General features: G+C 40.5%; 1 long non-coding RNA gene across 3 annotated transcripts in view; it reads right to left on the bottom strand.

Annotated features, from left to right (window-relative positions):
• LOC116508681 overlaps positions 1-15,909 on the bottom strand; it is a 92,689-nt gene extending 76,780 nt beyond the window's left edge. For all 3 annotated transcript variants that reach the window (XR_004255396.1, XR_004255397.1, XR_004255398.1), the window contains exon 1: positions 15,807-15,909. This is a non-coding gene — a long non-coding RNA (uncharacterized LOC116508681). The remainder of the gene's footprint in view (positions 1-15,806) is intronic.
• Between the last annotated feature and the right edge of the window lie 1,900 nt (positions 15,910-17,809).

Genomic DNA, 17,809 nt, shown 5'->3' with positions numbered 1-17,809 from the left:
TTGTCGAAGAGTTTTTTATGCAGCCATGATGATTTCTTTTGAGAGCTGTTATTTTTCTTCTTCATTGGTATTGTGCTAGACTGGGCTTTTATAATCTCACTTTTCAAAATTTCCCAAGCTTCTTGAGTTGTTTCCCCCCCATTCATGGAATCTAAGCTCACTCTAAGTTTACTGAAATTAGCTCTCTTAAAGTCTAAGACTCTAGTTTGATTTTGTTCTGTTACTTGTACTAACATAATGTTGAATTCCAATATTGCATGATCTCTTGCCCCCAAGGTACTGTAGATTCAACACCTTCTATCATTTCATCTCTGTTAGTAAAAATTGAGTCCAATATGGCAATATGGCTGTTCCCTTCTCTACATTTTGGGAAACAAAATTGTCTGCTGGGTTTGTTAGGAAACTTGTATCTTCCATTTGGTGCAGAGTTTTTCTCAAAGTTGATATCAGGGTAGTTAAAATCCCCCATTACTTTGTGATTTGCTTCCTACATACCCTTAGTTAGCTGATTAGCCAAAAGTTCATCTATTTCCTCTGTTTGAGTGGCCTATGGTAATGTCATCCCCCCCCCTTTAATATTGACCCAAATTCATTCAATATAATTTTCATCATTATGTTTTAGTTCTGTAGAGATGTAGTTATTTCTTATGTAGAGTGCAACTCCACCTCCTCTTTTATCTGGTCTATTTCTTTTAAATAATATGAATTCCTCTAGCTCAGTGTTTCTCAACCTTGGCAACTGGAAGATGTCCGGACTTCAACTCCCAGAATTCCCCAGCCAGCGCTGGCTGGGGAATTCTGGGAGTTGAAGTCCGGACATCTTCCAGTTGCCAAGGTTGAGAAACATTGCTCTAGCTGTATGTTCCATTTGTAGGTTTCATCCCACCAAGTTTCTGTAATGGCAACAATATCATATCTGCCCTCATTTATTTGGATTTCTAATTCACTCTGTTTATTCCTCATACTCTGTGCATTGGTGTAAAGACATTTGAGTCCATTTTGATTGACTATGTGTTCACATAACCTGTGTTGTGCCTGACTGCCTCTACTTTCTTGCCATCTGTTTGATTAATGCACATGATATGGCACTCACTATTAAATGCTTGGTTTTACTTGACAGCAAGGTTGATAATCTTACTCACACAAACATCTATGTTACATGCACAGAAAACCCTGTTAGATAATCTTTTAGAAATTACTTTGCTTACTCAGAGGTAATTACAGCAGTGCTGTAGGTAGAAACCTATGGAGCAAAGTTGTATAACTGAATATAATAACAGCGGTTTCTCTGTTTCTCCCTCCCACATCTTAAGTTTTGGTCTTCATGCAAGCACTTACAAAGTGTAGCTTCTTTTCTACTTTCACTGCCTTGATAGAAATATCCAAGCATTTTTGTCTAGGAAAGTTCCCAAAGACATACTACTTTGCACAACAATAGTTCCTTCCACGCACAAGAGGTTAGCTTTAACCACTTGAAAATGCTGTAACACATTTTCAGGAAATAGGAATGTATGTACAGCAGGAAAAATGACTATATTGGACCCAAATCTGCCTTTTCTTTCATTGTTTAAGCAGTCCAGATGGACACAAAAACAGGACTCTTATATTTTAAACCAAGCATTACATTATATTACTATGTCCAACAATTTGCTTGCTGAAAAGATAATACTTGGTGGCTCTTGAAATTTTTTTCAACTACAATTTCCAATATCCCATTGTCCTAAATATAAACACTTTCCTTGGTCTTCAGAAGCAGCTCTTTACTGCAATTAGGCAGCAACATTTCCAAGGGATTAACTTCCAGTTCAATTTCACCATATCCAGTTAATTATTTACCTATGGATTGCTTTCATATTCCCAGAGTTCCCTAAGATTCATAAAAGTTGATTCAATAAAACCTTAATAATTTTTTAAAAATGAGAAGAGGCATGGATGAAAAATGGAAGTTTAAAAGTACAGGCTGAAAGATCAAATTCTTAAATGATACCAATGAAAAGAATATTGTCTTTAAGAATATCATCTCTATGCCTTATGCTTGAACCAAATCTTTCTCATATTAGTAGATAACATCTCATCACATTCAGCTTTTGAGAGATGAAATTTATTAACATTTGTAATGTCGTGGTTAGAAGTTAAACCGAATAAGAAGTAAAGTGGTCAGAGGAAAAGATTTATCGTCTTCAAAGGCTAAGGCCATGATGTTAGAACTTATGGCACATGTGCCACAGGTGGCACGCAGAGCCCTCTCTGTGGGCATGCAAGCTATCGCCCCAGTTCAGCTTCACCGGGCATGTGCACGCGCCTCCCCCCGGCCATCTGGTTTTTGGGTCTCTGCCATGCATGCACGGGGTGGCATTCCGGAAATGTGCCCCATGCATGGGGGTGGGGGCACGCACGCACGAAGGTCACAGGCATGCACGAGACACATGTGCACATGCACAAGGAGTCACACATGCGCAGGGGTCACATGTGCATGCACGGAGCATGGGGCGCATGGGGTGACACGCATGCATGCATGGGGGGTAGGGGTTGTCACACACACATTGCATTATGGGTTTGTGCTTGCGCTTTCAGGAAGCGATGACAAAAAGGTTAGCCATCACTGGGCTAAGACGTCTTCCTGATATCCATGGGACTATTTTTTTAAAAAAAATTCAGGTCAAGTTAAAAAAATCAGTAAATTTTCCTGGCTTGGTTACTGGATCATCTGTCAGCCGGAAAAAACAAACAAACGACCTGTCATTTTTCCTAAGGGGAGTAGGGTAAATTAAATGGACTTGGAAAAAGCCAGATGTAACACCAGTCACATTATCTGACTAACAGGTGGCAAGCAATAAAGATGTGGGAATATAGTAGCAGTGTCCTTCTTCCACTATCCCTCACGATTTGTCTTCCATTCCTATGGCTTATAAACTGGACTCTTTCTGAACAAAACACCCTTTCCCAAAAGTATTGAATCTACACTTACAGGTAAAGAGCCAGTTAAGGCACCAAGCTAGAAAGAAGGAGACTGCGAGTTCAAGTCCTACCTTAGCTATGAAAGGCAGCTGGGTGACTTTAGGCCAGTCACTCTCTTCAGCCCAACTCACCTCACAGGAAAGGGAAGAAGTGCTGAATATATTTCCCGCCTGAAGTTATTTGTAAAAATAATAAAGCCAGCATACAAACAAACAAACAAAAGCCAGAGATAATGTGTCAACCCTGAAGCTAAACAAGATTAGGAAACATGTACCACAAGAATTCTTGGACCTCCTCTTTATTGTTATAGGCCGGAACCTTTCTATCTTCTCTTATACTGAAGACAATCAAGATGAATATATCTTGATATTTTTTCCTCATGCCTCTTCTGTTTATCCAACTATAGAATAACAGAGTTGGAAGGAACCCTGGAGGTCTTCTAGTCCAACCCGCTGCTCAAGCAGGAAAACCCTACATCACTTCAGACAAAGCTGATGTTTACATAATGGTTGTTAAATTTTTGTCTTCAAGATCATCTCCATATTCTTCTACAGGGAGGTATGGGATAAAACAAGAGAGAGCAATCTATAATGGACAAACTCCAGGTTGGACTGGTGCTTCAAAAGAATAGGTGTCACGGAGAGAGAAAGACCAAGGAATCCCTTTCTATCTTGTGTGTAGCAGTTCCTGGAAGCAACTGAGAAATGGCCATGCAGAATACGTAGGTAGAACAGACCACTGAAATTTCTGCCCTTGTGACCAGTCTGTATTCAATAAGAATTAACGCAATAGCACCAAAGCCAGAACGGAGTGTGCAAAATAGCTTCCATTCCATATCCCAGATTTACATAATCACAGAGCCTTGAATAAATGACTGTGGAAAGTACATGGTTACTTATTGTCAACCGCTGAAGGTAAACCTAGACTAGAAAACAAAAATTAAACAGGGTTGTATAATAAGGTTATGGTGACGGAATCTTGTCAATCGGAATATGCTTCCCCTTCATCTTCATGAAAATCAGGAGGGTCTTGCCCGAGACAATTGCTCAGGTTCTGCCTCCAATTCGGATTTCTTTTATCTGACCATTGTCTTAATATTGGCTCTTCCTTCTGTTCTGCATTAACAGAGAAATAGCATCAAGTTCACGAGAAATGATAATTCTGCTCTATGCTACTCGAGGCCACACTTGGAATACTGCATCCAATTATTCAAAAAAGATGCTGAGGCCCTAAAATAGGGGTGTTAAACTCACGGCCTGCAGGCCGGATGCATCACATGCTGGCCACACCCAAGCCAGGTTTAGCGAAGGGGGAAAAAATTCACGATATGTCATGTGACAACACCGTGACAACGCGAGTTTGACACCCCTGCTCTAAAAAGAGTGCAAAGAGGAGCAACAAAGTTGATAAAGGGTCAGGAGGTTAAACTGTAGGATGAACAGCTAAGGGAACCTTGGTGTGACTAGCCTAATGAAGAAAAGGATTGGGGTGATATATGATAGCTGCCTTCCAATAGTTATGGGACAATCATAGAGATGAGAGGGTTGACTTATTCTCCAAAGCACCTAAGGAAAGGACAAGAAACAATGGATGGAAGCTCGTTAAAAACAGATCCAACCTAGAACTAAGGAGAAATTTCCTGACAATCAAAACAATCAATGAAATACTGTATTTTTCATAGTATAAGGTGCACCTTTCCCCCCTAAAAAAAGAGTGAAAATTTGGGTGTGTCTTAAAATGTAGCTCCGCCCACCCACTGGCCCCCACCTTTTGGCCTCTGCCTCCTTGCAGCAAACATCCTGTTTCAGTTTCAGCACAGCCTGATTAGCACAAGCAGCTGATTGTCGGTTAGACCAGCCTCTGTTTTAGACTGCAGGGATTGCCATAGCCTAATAGGCTATGGCAATCCCAGCAGCCTGAAACAGCTGATCGTCGGACTGCTTGTGCTAATCAGGCTGTGCTGAAACTGAAACTGGCTGTTTGCTGCAAGGAGACACATTGCTGGGAGGCAGAAGCAGAGGCAGATTTTTTTTTCTTGCTTTCCTCCCCAAAAGCTAGTTGTGTCTTATACTTCGGAGCGTCTTATACTCCGAAAAATATGGTAGCTTGTCTCCCAGAGTTCTGGATGCTTCATCGCTGGAGGTTTTCAAGAAAAGACTAGGCATCCATTTACTTGGGATGGTATAAGGACTCCTGCCTTAAGATTAGATGACCTGCAGTGTCCCTGCCCTATGATTCAAGGTTATTCTTTTCTGCCCATTACACTTATCTACTCCTTGGGAGCATTGCCTCTCTAGGGTGACACTTGTAGTGCTTTTGCATAACCCAATGATGGCGAACCTATGGCATGCGTGCCACAGGTGGAACACGGAGTCATATCTGCCAGCACACGAATCGTCAGCCCCAGCATGCATGCGTATGCCGGCCAGCTGATTTTCGGCCTTCTGGAGGGCTGGGTGAGGCCGTTTGTGCCCTCCCTGAACTTCTGGTAGGCCTGTTGAGCCCATTTTTTGCCCTCCCAGAGGCTTTCCTGGACCCTGGGGAGGGTGAAAACAGCCTCCCCCAGCCCTGCAGAGGAAATACCAAGCTCAACTTGGAGACAAGCAGTGAGGCGTGAGGGGGTTGTGCATAGATGTGCATGTGGGTGGCAGCACACACATGTACTATTGCATGCTTTCACTCGCATTTTTGGCACCCAACAACAAAAAAGTTAGCCATCACTGGCATAAGAAATAATAAAACAAATAAAAACAGTTAAATGTATAGCCATATGAAACTCCTTGTTGGCCAAAGCAATGAAAAATCTAGAATACATAGCAACACACTGCTGGATGATCTCTCTTTCTTGTTTTAAATTGGCCTGTGCAGCAAATGAATAGTGTGCTCTTTCAGAATGGTGTCCAACCCAAATTAAAACAGAAGATTAAAAAAAACAATTAAAAAACCCTTGATTTTGTCAGGAAAAGCTGACAAACATCATTGTCCAACTGGAACAGCTAGGCACAACCTTAAGCTACCTCAGGTCTGGGTTGTCATGAGGACACAGTTGAACAAAAAGTTGCCGGGGCTGTGTCTGGGAGCAAGTGAGAGAGAACTCTTTACAAGACCTTTTCGTGAGTCACGAAAGAAAAAGCTAGGAAATGAATTCACCTGGGCATTCTGGAGAAATCTAGATTGTGTGAATTAACAAAGCAGATTCAGGATAACCAGGCTGCATTTCCTATTTTGCTGAAAACCAAGCTACTGGTTTTTAACTACACACCAAGTGTAGTTACTGTACAAGAACACACACCTGCCTGTGTTAGAGAAAAGGCCTTCAGGAAGATGTGGTGACTAAGCAAAGAAAACACAGGAAGAGCTGGCACCAGAAATCATGCATGCTCAGTGTTGTTTTTCTGCAGATAAACCTTGCCTCTAGATATTTTTCACTTCTGTCTGGCTTCGTTCCCCCCTTGTTTGCTTTCACTTCTGTATGCATGTGGTTATTGCTGAGTGGAGTGGGAAAGTTTATCCATTACTCTTAAAAGCAACCCATAAGACTGTTTTCCAGGTAACATACCTAGGTATCTTCGTAACAGTGTTCTTTATTACTGCAGAAGAGAAAATAGTAAACTTGGTGGCATTGGGTAGCATTTGCTTAAAATTAAGAAAGAGGGAGAAAACAAAATAGCAATAGCAATAGCATTTAGACTTATAAACCGCTTCACAGTGCTTTACAGCCCTCTCTAAGCGGTTTGCAGAGGCAGCATATTGCCCCCAACAATCTGGGTCCTCATTTTACCCACCTCAGAAGGATGGAAGGCTTAGTTAACCTTGAATGAACAGATGCAGTCTCAGTCTCTCTAAAGTATACAAACCCATATATTTATATCAAATTATTTCTCCTCCCATCTTTAATAAGTTGTTTTACAACTAAATTTGTTTCACCAGTACCTCTGGGACTATCTCATTTCTCTTCCACAAAATTCTGAATTCCGAATGCAGCATTGGCTACCTTAGCAAAATTATCCTGCACCTCTTCAATTCTGCCAGCATAATACATAATGAATAATGTAATGAGATTTGGGGCCTGGTTTAAGGTAATCTCTCACCACAATTTCATTTTCCATATTATGGCACACTTTTCATATGATGGCTATCATAATGAACCAGGAAGTTGCTTCATCAGACAATAGTGGTTGACAATGGGCTAAAGGCACAGAACAGTGAAGATAGAATCACTTCTTAAAAAACAAATGGACAGACGGGTGGTTTGAAGCTACCACATATCTTCTTGGCTTTAAGAAGGATTAGCTTTTTCAAACTGACCTGGAAATCTGATTGTTATGATTTATTAAGTAAAGAGGCAGCATGACATAGTGGCTAGGATATAGGATTAGCAGTGATCCAACCTCAGCTATGGAAACTCATTGTCTCCCAGAATCACTACATTGTTCATTATAAAGTACAGTTCTTTATTTCAGAAAGTGGGTTTAATTATTCATTTCATTGTTTTGTTCTTGAATTTTGCTTTATAAAGCAAAGTTGCAACCAATTTTTTTTATCCTCATGAACGTCTGTCAGATTTGGCCCCACTCCAGGGTGGGCATGGCTTGGTAGGTGTAACAGGGGAAGGATACTGCAAAATCTCCATTCCCTCCCCATTTGAGGAAGGTTACTGCAAAATACTCCATTTCCTCCCAATCAGCTGGGAGTCCGGAGGCAGAGAATAGATGGGGGCATGGCCAGTCGAAGGTGGCATTTACAGGTTCTCCAAACTACTCAAAATTTCCGCTACAGGTTCTCCAGAACTGGTCAGAGTCTGCTGAATACGACCTCTGGATATTAGTTGCCTAAGATAAGTCACCAGATAGCTTCTGTAGCTGGTGGCAGGATGTGGACTCTATATATCAGCTGATCTTTAACACTCTCACCTTGTCAACTTGCTGTGACATGAGGAACTCACTGTGTATAAACTGAACTACAATCCTTAATAAATGTTTCAAAGATCAAAAGAGAATAGGTTGTTATAACTGGATTGGCTTTCACTTTTGAAATGAAGCTTCTGGTTTAAATAAAAGTAAGTCCTTTCTTTTGAAACCTGGCAAACCAGTTGACATGCACTTGGCAATACAACAGTCATTTAAAAATAGATGTGACAATAGATATGGTACAATAAGTCTCCTTTAATAAGGTAAATAGGCCTGTTGTTAAGAGTTCATTCATTTGCTGAATGCACAAATTGGACTGGCTCGGGATGTTACCTTCCAATATCTATATGAGCCTCAGGGGTAGTTCACTGCAATCATTCTAGTTGCGTTACCATAAAAGATGTCTCTAGTGGTTAAGGCACCAGGCTAGAGAGGAAGATACTATCTCATCCTACCTTAGCCATGAAAACCAGCTGGGTGATCATGGGCCAGTCCCTCTCTCTCAGCCCAATTCACCTCACAGGGTTGTTGTTGTGCGGAAAATAGGAAGAGGAGGATGTGTGTGTTGGATATATTCACTGCCTTGCAAAAATAAGAAAAGGCAGGATGCAAATCAATGAAATAAATAAAAAGACCTGTAGCTCAGGGTTGAAGTTCTTGGTGGTCCCCGAGCTTAGCATTTGCTTGATATTACCTAGGAAGGTGATGAAATTCCTGCAAGCAATAACACTGCAGTTGAGTTATAGTTCAAAGCTGGTGCAGTAAACCCTCGCAAGATATAATGACCAGTTCAGTAATTCCTACTCTGAAAAAGATTTTAAAAGAGCGAAGGATGACCAGGACCCATCCATTCAATGTCAGCATAACTTCTATGATGATGATATTCAAGACATGACCTCTCATTGGTTTGAAGTTGTCCCCTATTTTTGAGTAAGAGTATTCTATTGGAGAGGGACATGGTGGCTCAGTGGCTAAGACGCTGAGTTCGAATCCCTAACGCCACATAATGGAGTGAGCTTCGTTACTTGTCCCAGCTTCTGCCAACCTAGCAGTTTGAAAGAATGTAAAAATCCTCTGTAGAAAAACAGGAACCACCTTTGGTGGGAAGGCAACAGCTTTCTGTGTGCCTTCACCATTTAATCATGCGGCCCACGACCATGGAGACGTCTTCGGAGAGCACTGTTTCTTTGGCTTTGAAATGGAGGTGAGCACCGCCCCTTAAGAGTCGGGAACGGCTAGCACATATGTACAAGGGGAATCTTTACCTTTACCTTAAGGATGACTAGGACCCATCCATTCAATGATGTCAGCAAGCTTGTATGATGACGATACTCAAGATGTGCGTCCCCTGATTGGTTTGAAGTTGTCCCCTATTTTTGGATAAGAGTATTCTATTGGAAGACTATCAATAATGGGCAAAACTGAAGCAACCAACCAAAGAGAGTGGTGCCAGGACCATTCTCTTCTTAATACCCCTTTCCATATGTTAATGGAGGGCAGCTCTTATGTAAAAGAGGCTTTCTGTAAGTAGGCAATTCAAAAATTAAAAGAGCCGAGGTGGCGCAGTGGTTAGAGTGCACTACTGCAGGCTACTTCAGCTGACTGCTAGCTGCAGTTCGGCAGTTCAAATCTCACCGGCTCAAGATTGACTCAGCTTTCCATCCTTCCAAGGTCAGTAAAATGAGGATCCAGATTGTTGGGGGCAAGAGGATGACTCTGTAAACTGCTTAGAGAGGGCTGTAAAAGCACCATGAAGTGGTATATAAGTCTAAGTGCTATTACTGTTTCAACCCTGAGCTACAAATATTTTCCTTAACCGGTTCCTGATTTTATTTGCATGGTCACCTTCTTTGCTGTTTTCTGCTCCTCACCTTTTGTAAACTTCAGGGATTTGTTTATTTTACCATTGCACAAACAAATGTCTACCTTTTGAGTAAAAGCTTTCCCATTCTCTTTATCTCCATGATTATTCTTTGTTTAGTAATACTTATTAGCTTAGAAAACTGTTTCCTCATTTTTTATGTTTCCTCTAAATCTCTGAAAGGAAGTACAGTGCAGTACTGCATTCCTTTAACAATGGGAGCTTAATTTTTTTTTGAGGGGGGGTGGTAGAACACTTGATCCAAGGAAAAGTCCCATCAAAGTGCATTCTGCACGACTAGAACACTGGTAGCTGAAAGCTTTTCTGCATTTTTTTCCTTGTAACGTTTATAAAATTGAGATGCAAAGAACCCTTAACATACAGACACAGAGTTCAAGTAATTACACATGCATTAAATTAGGATGCAGAATGATTTCAGTGGCAAAGGTCAGCTTGCTTCATGTAAAAGGTTTTTTCCTACTTTTTAATTTATGAGTTATGTGTCTTGAGAAAGCTCTCAGCAACTAAGTTCCCTTCTGTCGCATGTGCACCCTGCTGTTAAAGAGAAGTTTCAGTTATACTTTCACGGTGAATCATTGGCTTCTAAAGCATAAGTCACACAATTCCCTGGGATTTTATTTTCACCAGTGCAAATGCAGACATTTCCTTTATCTCCACCTCAACAATACTTGGCATCAAATCGCGGCAATAAAGCCAGAGATCATCCCAACCAGTTTGAAATTTGCAGAAGTCTGCATTGACTTGTTTCCTGGTTCTGTTTCTTAGAATGCCAGAAACTCCCAAGACAGATCTGTAAGATAAACTTCCTTGAAATGCAAAAGTTTGAGAACACAGGAAGCTGCTTCCCATTTCAGAAAATTTTGGTCCATTAATTTGCATATAAAGGACGCATAGCAGCAGGAGGGCCGAGAGGATTATTAAGTGCTGGAACAAGACTAATATGGGCCCCCTGACTTACACAGGGACACATAAATCAATAATATAACAACTGTACATTTATTAATTACATTCAAACATACTTGCAAATATATTAAATATGTATTTTTAAATATATCCTCCTGTTTTGTCAGTGAAGGGAAACCCTGCCCTAAACATCAATAGCACTTTTTTTTCTTGACATCCTTCCTAAAGATCTACCTATTCCACATTGCCTTTGACTTTAACTCTTCCTTCATTATACTCAACTAATATGCTGAATTTTCCTCCCCTCTTTTGTTCTTCCTTGTTTACTGTCTATTTGGGACGCTAAGATCCAGATCCCATACCTGCTGCCTGTGGAGTTTTAACATATGCTGTAAATGATCCAATATTGCTTTTCTTCTTAAAAAATTGCTTTTGTAAAAATAATTATTTTTTCCCCTTCATGGGCCCCCTTTGAGCTCCATGGGCCCCTGAACAATAAACCCGCTGCACCTCCCTGCCTGCGTAGCAGCTGCTTCAGGTTTTAAATCTTTTTTTAGAACTTTCTCAGCCCTACCTGAAGATGCCATCCTCAATCTGATATTTGTAGTGCATGGAAACCTGCTAAACTATAGCAAATTGTATTGTTCTGTATTTATTTATTTTTGATGCCACTCTTCCTCCAAACAGAGCCTGTGGCAGGGTAGATAAAACAATAAGCTTCAGGCCTCTTCCATATAAAAAAAAAGTTTGGTGAAAGTAGTCAACCACAAAATAGTGCAAGCCATTACAGAATGTGAAGCATTTCATATAAAAGGGCAGAGCTGGACAGAGGTTACACTACAGATGCCTCATTCCTTACAAATGAAATCAAGTTGACCTTTGAAATAAGACATTGTGAGGTTTGCCATTCTATACCAAGAGAATGTCCCAGTATGGGGCACTGCCATGGAGAAGACCTTGTTTCTGTGTGGGACCATGAGTGGGGCCCTCCCCAGCTAATCTTAACACAGGGTGTGTGACAAACTGAGAGGCGGATCTCTTTTTTCCGAGGTTTTCCAGAAATGTATAAGTTGTAGTTCCATCAATCAAGCGCAAGCTTTGTCTTTCTAGCTTTCTTAGGTGTTTTACCAAGACTTTTTGCTTCATCCCAGTTCTAGGAAAATAGAAAGGAGGAAGGTAATTTGCATCTTCCTGCTGAAAGCTAGGAATGTAACAAGACTTGTGCAAATGGCATGGGGGGGGGGGCAAAATAGCTGTGCAATCATGCAGTCTTGCATATTGGGAAGGCCTTAATGAGAAAATCTCTTAAACCAACCGAACCCAAATCCTAGATGTAAAAAGGAATGTTGTGCGGAGACGGGAATAAAAGAGAAGAGGAGAAGACAAACAATCACACATGGAGAATTACAAATATAATAAAGGCAGTCAACCTAACTAAATCAGTTACTAATTATTGCTCGCGTTAACAGGTCAGTTTCAGCACATGTTCAACATTCACCAGGGAGGGAATAAGCTGAGTCTCCTGTTGAATGTTAACAGGCAGGCCCTTATTACTGCAAATGTTTGTTTGTTTGTTTTTTCTCTCCCACTATGTGGAGCATAAGTGAAAATATTGGACGTTCCACCCATCTTAAAGTTGTTGAGATTGAGAAAGGCAGGCAAGGGCTCCATAGGATTGAGGGCCAGATATTACGACTTATCGTATTTTAGCTTTTAAGGCACCTGTCTGAAATGGCATAGGGCACGGGTGTCAAACTCGATTATGTCACATATTGTGATGTAGCACGATGTTTTTTTGCCTTTGTGGAGCTGGGGTGGGTGTGGCCTGCGTGTGATGCATCCAACTCCGGGTCTGCCAGTTTGACAGGCCTGGTATTGGATCTCCTGCTTAAGCAAGTGATTGGACTAGATACAGTGGTCACCAATTGGTGGTCATTGGATCACTGGTGGTCCATGAGAAAATTTTGGTGATCCGCAGAAAAATTATTTGTATTTTTCATATTGCACTAAATACTATTTATCTTTTTAAAAAAATCATATTAGTGGTCTGTGGGATTTAAAATTATGAATTTAGTGGTCCCTGAGGTCCGAAAGGTTGGTGACCCCTGGACTAGAAGACCTCCAAGGTCTCTTCCAGCTCTACTCAGATTATTATTAAGTGTTGAGTTTGGCATTTGGAAGCTGAGGACACGTGGATGGAGAATTAAGAAAAGGAATATTGGAAGGCCTACAGGTCCTCCCCCTATGCAAATAATAGGAGAAGACTTAAGCAAACTATTCAGGCTGTTTTATTTATTTTTTCTCCATGTTGCCTGTCCACCAGCTTGCAGCTCATGATAGAGGGGGAAAGTCAAGAAAAGGAATTCCTTTTTCTCATATCTTTTCTATTCTAGCCCACTTTCTGTTTCATACATATCTTCTCCAAAACCACAGGGCCTCAACAGATGGGCAAAAGATCAGAAGCAACTTGAAGATCTTAAAGCCAAGATAATCTGAAGGTAGATTGTTTCAATAAATAGAGCCCTTAACAATCACATCTCTTAGCATTGGATATTTCAGTCCCAATTAGGTCGTAAATCAAAAACCACCAGAAAGTTAAATTGTTGGATTAGAACTGGAAACCCAGATAAAAAATTTCACTCATTCAATAAATATCCTTATGAATTGAAAGAGCCACTTTGGTTTAGTGGTTAAGACACCAGACTAAAAACCAGGTGACTTTTAATTCCAGTTATGCATGAAAGTCAGCTGGGTGACTTTGAGTCAGACTCCCAGTCACAGGATTCTTATTACAGGGGAAATTCAAGGAGTCAGGAGCATTAGTATGGATGCTACCTGGAGTAAACCATTAATAAAGGCAGAATAAACATCAATCAATAATTAAACCACTGATTGTCCACCCATGGGTGCATTGACCAACTGCAAGTATTCTAATGTCACGTATGGAAATGCCCTCAAAGAGAAAGGGAGGAAGGCAGTACTCTGAGTTGTTATTTAAGCCTAACCTTGCACCTTCTGTAAACACGGGTTTTGTTTCAAAACAGTAGGAATGAGAGAAATGTCTGTGAAATGTTAAAATATGATTTATTCATTCTAGAGGGATGAAAGGAGATGAATGATATCACCTACTTTATCCGGGGTGTCAAATTTGCGGCCCGCAGGCTGGATGTGTCACATGCCGGACAAGGCCATCCCACCCCCGTTTTAGCAAAGGAGGAAAAGTTGTGATATATCATGTGACACCCTTGTACTTTATGATACAATCAAACTGATGCAATATGTAATCTGCATCAATTCCACAATGTTGTCATAATATGCATGATGTTTTTTTCCCTTGGGCTTGTGTGTATATTTGGGGGGTGGGGGGGAAAGCCTTGATTAAAAAAATAATAATTTTATCTCTATTTTACAGTGTGCGTTCTGCCATAAAACTTTCAAGAAATTTGGAGGAGGAACTGAATGAATGAACAAACTTGCAACTCTAATCATGTTTTTATTGTAAGAGTTAAAAGTGTTTAGAATTGGTATTATCATTATATAGATTCACATGTGTTTATTGCAGAACTGGGGCAAGCCAAAACACATCTCCAATCTAGAAAGGAATTCTTAAGAATGGGGTGGGGGGAATACTACTGCATAATCTTTATTTTCTTTAAAAGCATAAAAGCACAGGAATAGATCAGAGGGAATGTCCTATTAAGTAGAAGATTCAGAATGTATTGTTTCTGGAATGAGATTGGTTCATGGGTTTCTTCATATATAGCCAAGAGTAGAAATGTACCCATACCGACCTGATTCTGAATTTCTCTGAGCCAAAACCTTTATATGTATGTATGTTTGTATCAGTGGTGGGTTGCAGGCGATACGCCACGGTATGGGTGTACCGGAGCCTGCCCGGAGCACTGGGTACCGTTCCGGTATGGTGCTCTGGAGAGCCCACCCGCCTGCCCGAGCTCCTTACCTATCCTTTAAAGACTTCAGGGCTTCCGCGCACGTGCATGGCACGTACAGCGCTTGCGCGACACTCTGCCAAGCAGCTGGAGCATGTGGCCGATACCAGGCCCATTCCAACCAGTACAGATCCGGACCCCACCATTGGTATGAATTTATGTCTGTCTGTCTGTCTGTGTGTGTGTATGTGCCACCTGAAACTTATTTACACCTACCTGCTGCAATCTGAAGTAATTAACTGATTGTCATCTAATCTAATTACCACTCCTGTAATTGCTCTATCCCTGTTCCCAATACAGACATTTTACATTCAGGAAATGAGAAGTGACTCTTACTGACTCTTACCTCTGATGAAATTGCTTTTTTTTTTTGAATGCATTGCATGTATTAAAAACTGGAAGGCAGACAGAAAAAAAAATACCCCAAGCCTCCCACAGAGACCATGTTTTCTTTCTTCCTTCCTCTTCGTTTTGTTCAACTAATTATTTAACTTGTACTTTTTAGAAGACAACTAGGAAACCTGTATGTTTATACACTGCTCTGCAACCATTTAGATAATCATAATAAAATGTATTTTCCTGTCACATGAGGGCTTACAGATCTGGAAGTACAAAACTCTGCTGAAGCAAAATTTGTATATCAAAAGTGTGTGGGTGCGCCTTCACTACATTACAACACTCTCAAAGTTATTCTTCACAACTCTATAATGAGCTCGTGTATAAACCAAACTACTATGGTTTGTTCAATAAAGAATGATAAAACTAATTATGGACATACAAACCAAGATTTTTTTGTGGGGGGGGGGGAGCTTTTGAATAGTATTTCAAAAATCCACCAGTGTAAGGTAATAAAGATGATATTATTCTACCACGAGTAGATGATAATTTGACACACAGAAGTTGAAGTGTCAGACTAGAAACTGGGAGGCTATGAGTTCTAGTCCTCCCTTATCCATGGAAGCTGGCTTAGTGACCTTGGGGCAATATGCATCTCTCTCTTGGCCCAAACTCACCTCACAGGGTTGTTGTGTGGAAAAAAGAGGGAAAGAACATTACGCATGTTGCCTTTTGTACAAAATAAAAGCAGGTTGTAAATTAAATATGGCAGACAGATTGCTCTTTAAAAATAGCTTTTGAAACTTTTTATAAAACCCTAAATGGTCACGAATCCACTGCTTAAGATAACTCACACAGCCCACTCACCACAAAATTTCTTTCTTGAAGATGAATCTGTATGCAAGATCATTCAAACCCGTATTGATACATTCTCCCAAAGAAATTCCGTGGATGGAAAAACAAAGAATGAAATTTTCTGCGATGGCACAGTTCATGTAAACCTTACCCTTGTGCCACCTAGGTGAGCAATCAAACATTACTATTCTTTGTGGTTGCTTTTTAACCCTTAAGAGTTTTCATTATACATGTAGCCTTTGAGTTACAACCACAATTGAGCCTAAAATTTCTGTTGTTAGGTGAGATAATTGTTAAGTGAGTTTTGCCCCATTTTACAATGTTTCTTGGCACAGTTGTTAACTGAATCACTGCAATTGTTAAATTGGTAACAAAGTTATTAAGTAAATCTGGCTTCCCCGGTGACTTTGCTTATCAGAAGGCTGCAACAGTTGTTCATATGACCCTGGGGACACTGCTACCGTCATAACGTTTCCCCGAAAATAAGACAGGGTCATATTTTTTTGACACCTCCCATCCCCAAAATAAGCACTTGGCCTTATTTTCGGAGAGGTCTTATTATTTTTGAGGTGCAGGAGGCGGCAAGCGGGGTCACCCCCTGGCTGCAGCTGTGATACAATATTTTCAGGGAGGGCTTATTTATTTGGGGAGGGCATATTTTAGCGCATGCGCTCAAACGCCCGATTGGGTTTATTATCCGGGAGGTCTTTTCAGGGAAATGGTAAATATGAGCCAGTTGCCAAGTATCTAAATTTTGATCATGTGACCACGAGAATGCTGTAACGATCATAAATGTGAACAATAGTCATAAGTCACTTTTTTCAGTGATGTTGTAACTTTGAACGCTCACTAAATAAATGATTGTAAGTCGAGGACTAGCTGTCATTTTTAACATTTTAAGGCTTCGGTTGGAATTGGAACTGTTCACAATATTTTGTTGCATTCTGAAATCTGCTTCCAAGGCTCTTATGAGAGCTGAAGATCAGGGCAGAAATGTGTTAGGTAAATAACAGAAGCATACTCATAAAAGACTGCCAAATCAGGCAGAGTGTTGTTCCTGCTTTCACTGTAAATCAGCTGTTTTATGGTGGCGATATCTGAATTTAGCTTCTCTTTTCCAAATAATCAGAACTGGCAGAAAAGCAACTATTTACTTAGGAAGAACATATTACGTGTCTCTCTGTGTGTGTCAATATTTCTAGACTGAGACGTCCCAAATACATTTTTTTTAACTAAAAAAAAAAAGTTACCGAAGGAAAATGAGTAAGGAAGAGAAATAAGATTAGACAGCTGGAGCATAGTTCTAAAGTCCAGCTTTTGATTTGCACCATGAATTAAATTCCAAGCTCCGATCCTCACAAATGACCCTGTTATGGCACAGTGGTAAATATTTGTGGGAAATGTGCTAGACTTCAACTCCAAAAGTACCGGAAGACTGCAACAGGAAGTATTTTAGATGCTCATTGTTTATACAGTTAGTAGATAAAAATATAGCCACATAGGCTGATGGTTCAAAATCTGAAAATATTCAGGATTTTTTTTTCTTTCTTTGCCTGTACCTTTGGACATATACAATGATTCCTGTTGCCTATATGTTGTAATAAAACTACTCCCTATTTCCCTTGATTAATCAAAAGTATATTTTAATTTGGCCTGCTCCAGGTATAAATCTCTCCTATCCCATCTTTCTCTACCTTTTTGCTCTCTAGATGCCTTCCAGCACCTTATTATGTTCAGGGGCAAATTGGACACTTAAAATTTTTAAATGGGTAGCGTACAGGTATCCCATCTGGGTTGGTCACCAGAATCAGAGGTTTTGTCTTCTGAGCTTCCAGACTTGTGTTGGAACTCATCTTCAGGGAACTTCGAAACTAGAGAGACACGTATATTCCCCTTCATTCGTGAGAATACAGGTAGTCCTAGGCAAGTAATGGCAAACCTTTCTGTCATCACATACCAAAGCGTGTGCATGCGCACACCCCCATAATACAATCCGCGTGCCCCTGTGCATGAGC

The sequence above is a fragment of the Thamnophis elegans genome, chromosome 5 (assembly GCF_009769535.1).
Source record: "Thamnophis elegans isolate rThaEle1 chromosome 5, rThaEle1.pri, whole genome shotgun sequence".
Taxonomy (NCBI): Eukaryota; Metazoa; Chordata; class Lepidosauria; order Squamata; family Colubridae; genus Thamnophis; species Thamnophis elegans.
This window is presented reverse-complemented; position numbering and strand designations above follow the sequence as displayed.